Source organism: Chaetura pelagica, unplaced genomic scaffold, assembly GCF_000747805.2.
Source record: "Chaetura pelagica isolate M959 unplaced genomic scaffold, ChaPel_1.0 scaffold106, whole genome shotgun sequence".
Taxonomy (NCBI): Eukaryota; Metazoa; Chordata; class Aves; order Apodiformes; family Apodidae; genus Chaetura; species Chaetura pelagica.
This window is the reverse complement of record NW_009954222.1, coordinates 6,196,205-6,202,315: the sequence shown is the minus strand read 5'-3', so window position 1 is coordinate 6,202,315 and position 6,111 is coordinate 6,196,205.

The following is a 6,111-nucleotide window of genomic DNA, read 5'->3' as shown; positions in this document are numbered from 1 at the left end:
CCACACAGATGTTGGGAACTCTCCTTGGAAAGCACGACACACCAGATCCAAACCCACTGCTTTTCTGGTGCTCGGATGCATTACACCTTTCCAAAGCAGTGAAAAAGAGCAAGCAGCAGGCTGCAAAAGCTGCTTTATCACTATGTCAACAATAGTGCAGGCTTCAGCATTCAGCAAGAGATGTTTACTTTAGGTCTGAGAAGTCTTTTTTTGGTATTAATAGAGCAAGGTGCAGAAACGCTCTGTCCAGCCACTGTGTTTCATGGCTGGAGAGTTCAGGTCAAGCTCTGACTCAGCTGGGTCCCACCAACAGGGGACTGGGAGGAGAAGGTGGTTGTGGCACAGAAAGCATGAGGAGCTCCCTCCCCATCTACGCTATTTGCCAATGCAGAAAGGAGCCCTCATTAAAAGTTTATATAGCTGAATTCAGGAAGCCTCCTCTCAGTAGAACAATGGTAAAGAGAGGGAAAGAAAAAAAACAACAAAGGGGTTTATTGAGCCTTCTGGGTGGGCACAACCACCAGGCCTGAACATGAAGGCCAGGTGAAGCATTACCTTCCAGATACCCATCCAACCCTGCAGAGAGCAGCCAGTTACCATTTACCCTTGCATCAACAGCTCTGCAATCTCTTCTGTACCTGTTCACAGAAAGCCAAAGGAGGAAACCGAGCTACAATATTAACAAGTTACATTTGCTGTGTTTTCTTTTTAACCAAAAACACTAATTGACATTTCAAAAAAAAAAAAAAAAATCAGACTAAAACCCAGTCCCACAAAAGAGGCCTCTCTTCTTAACTCCCCCTCTCCTCAAAAGCAAGCAGACCACTTACTAATGCAAAGCAAAGATTATGTGCTAACATTGGCAGGATTTGAGGCCGTACAGCTTGTGAAACTATCCAAAATGTGGTCTCCTTGGCTGGGCAGGGTAAGCGTATTCGGTAACACACCTTCCTTTCATAGCTGTTCGGACCCATGGATATTTTCAGAGCTTGCTGCAACTCCCTTCCTTTGTACGGAAACCAGCCTGCCAGAAGATGGGCTGTGGAGCAGAGTTAGGAGGGGGGAGGCACTCCTACGTGTCACAGGATGAAAATTAAATATTAACATGCACCTTCTGCTACCTGCCTGGAAATCACACAGTCACAGGATTTTAACTTGTATAGCACTGGCAAAGGCAGCTTTGAGTTTCAAGTGGTGGCAGACCCTCCTGTTCCCTAGTGACCACAACTAAATGTTTTTTGAGCCCTTCAAACTTACTGCATCATGTTTTCGATCCCTTCTCATTTCATATAGCAAAATAAAATGTTCAGGCTTAGCTTCCAATTCACAAGAAAATCCTGCTTAGTTTGGAACAACTGAATCTCTTTCCCAGAGCTGAGAGAAGGAATGTACACAACTTATTGAATGGATAAAGGCTCCTTCCAGGGTTTTATCTGATTGAGCTTGCAGCTAAGTAAATTTGTGGCATCGTGAAAATAGGTCCTAAGGTTATGCCCACATTGCTCAATGAAGGAGTCAGGGACTGAATGCAAGCACCAGAGTCCTGATCTTCTGCACAGCTGAGCTGTTAGGCTATTCCCTGGCATTGTTTTGGACTGCTCCAGCTAAGCTCCCTCCCCATGACTGAACTTGGAAGCAGTTCTGGCAAGAAATGATTCCAAAGGAGGCTCCCAAAAGGCAGCAAGGCTAACATTACAACAGGTCTGACTCTTTCCTCTGCTACTGTCTCAGTCCTCCAAACACTATCTCAACAGCCTTTGAATACTTGAGTGCTCTAAGATATTGCAGATTGTCTGCTTTGTGCTAGAAATGCACCAGTCTGAAAAGTGCAGGCCACATTTCATGTGCTTTGAACTAAAACATAGATGCAAAATAATGCTTTCTGTCTTAGGATCCAACAACAACCAAGGCCACGTGGTATGGACATGTGCAGTGTGGATGCAGCCAGGACTGCCACTAGCATGGCTACAATCCACTCTTCACCACTGGCCTGCGAGCTAAGGGATCCTGTCCTGCAGCTAACATATTTAGCAGAGTTACAACTACTATTCATAAACTAGGCAAAGGAGCTGGAAACATGACAAATTTTGACTAGCAGCTTGCTGCATGGCACTCTTATCACACTTTTCCACCTCTATCATGAAAACATAGAGCACCCACACGCCATACCAAAAAAGAGTGTGGCCATGGAAATTTCTTTCTGTGGTCTTTGTAAAGAACTTAGCCACTCAAATCACAACAACATTCTAAAATACAAGGGAAAGGAGTCCCACAGCCCAATGGCATGTTTCGTGAAAAAAAATTGTCATCTGAATACTTGCTTCCTTCTGTCCCCTCAGCTCTTGGATCAGAATGGAGTGAACAGCTGACCCTTATTTGCTTGTGAAAGAAAGTCTGTCGGAAAACAGGATTTCACAAAGCCCAAACCATTCAATTCAAATCACCACAGACTGAAGTCTATTGCCAAATACAAGGCAGGATCCTGGGGGACTGACAACTCTGGAAGTTGTGGTATCCTCAGCCACAGGACAGATGTGCCTGAAGGGCAGGAAAACTGGAAGCTGGGGCAAATTGCTCAACTGAATTTCAAAGAAAGGAAAGCAGTTTTCCTATAAATGAGGAACTTTTCAGCAAGCTCCAGTGTGACCAAAAGCTATTGTTTTTTTAAGAACCTGCAGGGCACATTTTGCTAAAGGTACTGAAAGGTGCAGTTTGCAGTCCAAATACTTTTCAGTGCTGATTCAGTTGGCTTCAATTTGGTCAAAAGGCTTTGGGTTAAAAAAAGCATAATTTGCAGATTAATCTCTTGATCTGACTACACAGTAATCCTTGGTAACTAGCCTAGACTAGATGACTAAACTTTTAGGCAACTGAAATTTAGATTACATGAGTCCTGCTGCAAGGGATCCATATACTTAAACCTACAGTTAGTCTGAAACAGGAATCACAGGAGAATGTTCAGATGCCATGTATGGAGGAAGAGGCCTCGAGAAGGAAAAATTTTAGGAATTGTTAAGAGAACTGACAGCATCCAGTGCTTTGAGTGCTAAGATACTTCAACAATCTGGCAGGAAGCCTTGGAAGATCCACCATCCCTTTCCAGTGCTGGAAAGGTAGGCAATTCCTTAGGGATTGGATGCTGTCTAAACGCTTTTCTCCCCTCCATCACTTGACAGCAGAGCAGTTTGCAGAGCTGCTCAGTAACCCAGTGATCCAGGTTACAACCCTCCTCATATCAGGATTTCCCTGTCAGGAGAGAGCTTGAAACTTTGGGGTGCTGCAGAAGGAGTGACTGAGCACATCCCTGACTGAAAATTGGTCAGAAATTATCATCAATGAGGATGACGAAGAACTGGGAAAGTCACCTGGGGAGCATCACTAAGCTGTGGAGTTTTCAAGACCCAGCTGGCAAAGTCTTAAGTGATATGGTCTGAATTCAGCACTGGCAGTGCTTTGGACAGGAGCTTCCTCCAGATTACCTCCTGTGGTCCTACCCAGTGACTGGGGAAACTACTGGTCCAAAGGAAAGCACATACGAAGCTAGGAAAGCAGCCTAGGAAACCAAAGATGGCTCTGCATACAACTCAGTTGCAAAGGATTTCCTAGCTCAGGACCAGGCAGATAAGTTGGCCATGACAACTTTTTCAAACTTAAACCTAAATCAAGGCTTATAGCAATATAGCTGCCATGAATAAACTGATGAGTGCAGAGCTGGCAGCCAAACAAGACCAGTGCAGGTGTCAGCCTGGGGCATTCACTGATTATTCACACACATACGTTGCCTCTGGATAGCTGATTGTTAATTATATGGTATTTCTCATTTGAAGGGCAAAACAATTCTGTACTAATTAGGAGCAAAAATAATACTGGATTTCATTTTATGCATTTCACAAGACCCAAATCTGGATTAAATCACACACACTAATCACTTTTGTAATGCAGATGCTGTATAATCAAAAGCTCTAAAATAAGGGGAATGCAACTGTGCTGAGCACTGCAAGAGTGTTAACACAGGCCTCAAAAAGAGAAACAACCCAGAGAAATACAGATGCAAAAATCACTATTATCACTCCAATTTACAGTTAAGGCTGAGCTGCAGAAGTAATAAATGGTCTGCTGAAGCTTCAAAGCAAACCAAAACCAAACCTTGCTAGATTTTTTTTAGACACACTGTCTTTTCTCTTGACACCATCACAGATGAAATTTTTACTGCATAGACATAAAATACAAGTCACTTTATAGATACAGAACACAGAGCTGAAATTCTACATATAGTACTTACATAACCCAACTATTATAATGAGGAAGACTTCACAACAACAGCAAGGAAACAACAACAAACATACAAAAAATGCTTGTTGACAACATTTATTGACTGCAAACTTGGGAATTAATTCTAAATTACCTGATTTTTGAAAGCAAAAAGCAAAGAAAGAACAATGTATCTTCCCATATTCTAAAACTATTTGGTTTTTGTATTACAAATTCTAACAAGCAGAAGGATGTTCTTACATTGTGCATCCTGAAGACAACTGATGAAGGCAAGAATTAGGCATCTTGGATCACATGTAGGTGTCAGTTATCCTATATACCCAGTCTTAAGAACTGCACTCACATCACATCATCCTGTTGAAGTCTGATCATGGGGAGGCGAAAGGGGGACCACGACTCCACATGTCTCATAAGATGGCAAGTGTACAAAATTGTAAAGCTATTTATTATCGTAGGACAGAGGAGACCTTATTACCATGTTCCAGCACTTGAAGTGTGGTTACAAAGAAGACAGGAGATTCTCTATTTACAAGGAATCACATGGACTAGACAAGGGGAAATGGGCACAAGTTGCTCCTGGGGAGATCCCAAATGGACACAAGAGGTGACTTTTTCACCATGAAGACAATCAAACAATAGAATATTCTCCCAAAGGAAGTGGCAAATTCCCCTACACTGCACAGTTTTAAGTCTCAACCTGACAGGGTGCTGAGCCATCTCATATAAACTACAGTATTAACTAGAAAGGTTGGACCAGATGATCCTTGAGGTCCCTTCCAACCTGGCATTCTATGATTCTATGAGATATCTTCCTTAACTTAAAAATAATTAATTTTATCTGTAGGGTATTTTTGTTTAATGGATTATAAGTACATTAACTGTGGTGAGACTCCAAATACAAATTCAGTTATAAGAGCATAACTGGAAATACAATTTATTCTAAGTTTTTTTATTAACGCTGGTAATTTGCAAGATCTTGCAGAAATAAATAAAGACTGGCTATAAGGAAAGTAAAAAAGCTGGAAGACTGAATTTTTTTTTTCTTCTTTGTTCTACTTCTTGAGCATGCTATTTTGGTCAATTAGATTCTTAGATTCTTGGTAACTCCTTACACTTGAAACCTTCCCAAGTAATTGTCACATTCACAGTTCAAAGAAGCTTGACTCTCTAAGAAATACGACATTAAGTGACTCAGCCTTTGAGAACTGCAACATTCCCCCTTTACCTGTCTACATCCTCTAAAAGAAAACACTTCATACAAATAAAATGTAAAAAAATCAGTTAAAGCTAGAAGCAAGTAAAAAAAACCCAAACACTCCAATATTAAAAATTTAACATGACACTTGAAATTTTTCAATCACTGAAATAATTTATTATGTTAGACACTATTAGTAAGAACTATAACTGTTCCAGGCTACATCCCTCCTACAACTGTTACTGTAACTGTATCAATAACATTTCTAAGAAGCAGCATTTTCTCTTAAGAAGTACAAATTTCATGAGTAAAATGGTAATTCTTAAGAGGCCAGTCACAAATCTCAGTGACCTCTGTACTGGAGAGGTCTACTCAAGTGTCCATGAATGCATCACACCGACCCAAGAGATTTTAAATAGCATGCTAAGAGGGAACATACCTTCTCCCACCCTAAACTGAACCCTCATGTAGCTACCACACAAAGTGAAATGGTAAGAAAGCTGCCCAGCTTTACAGGATTTGTGACAAAATATGGAGTCGACAACACAGATTTCTTTGTGAATGGAAATCTCAGTGTCGCAAGAGTTGAGAAGGCTGCACACGCCATGCAGACTGTACAAAGACAGGGTTGCAGACTGCATTCC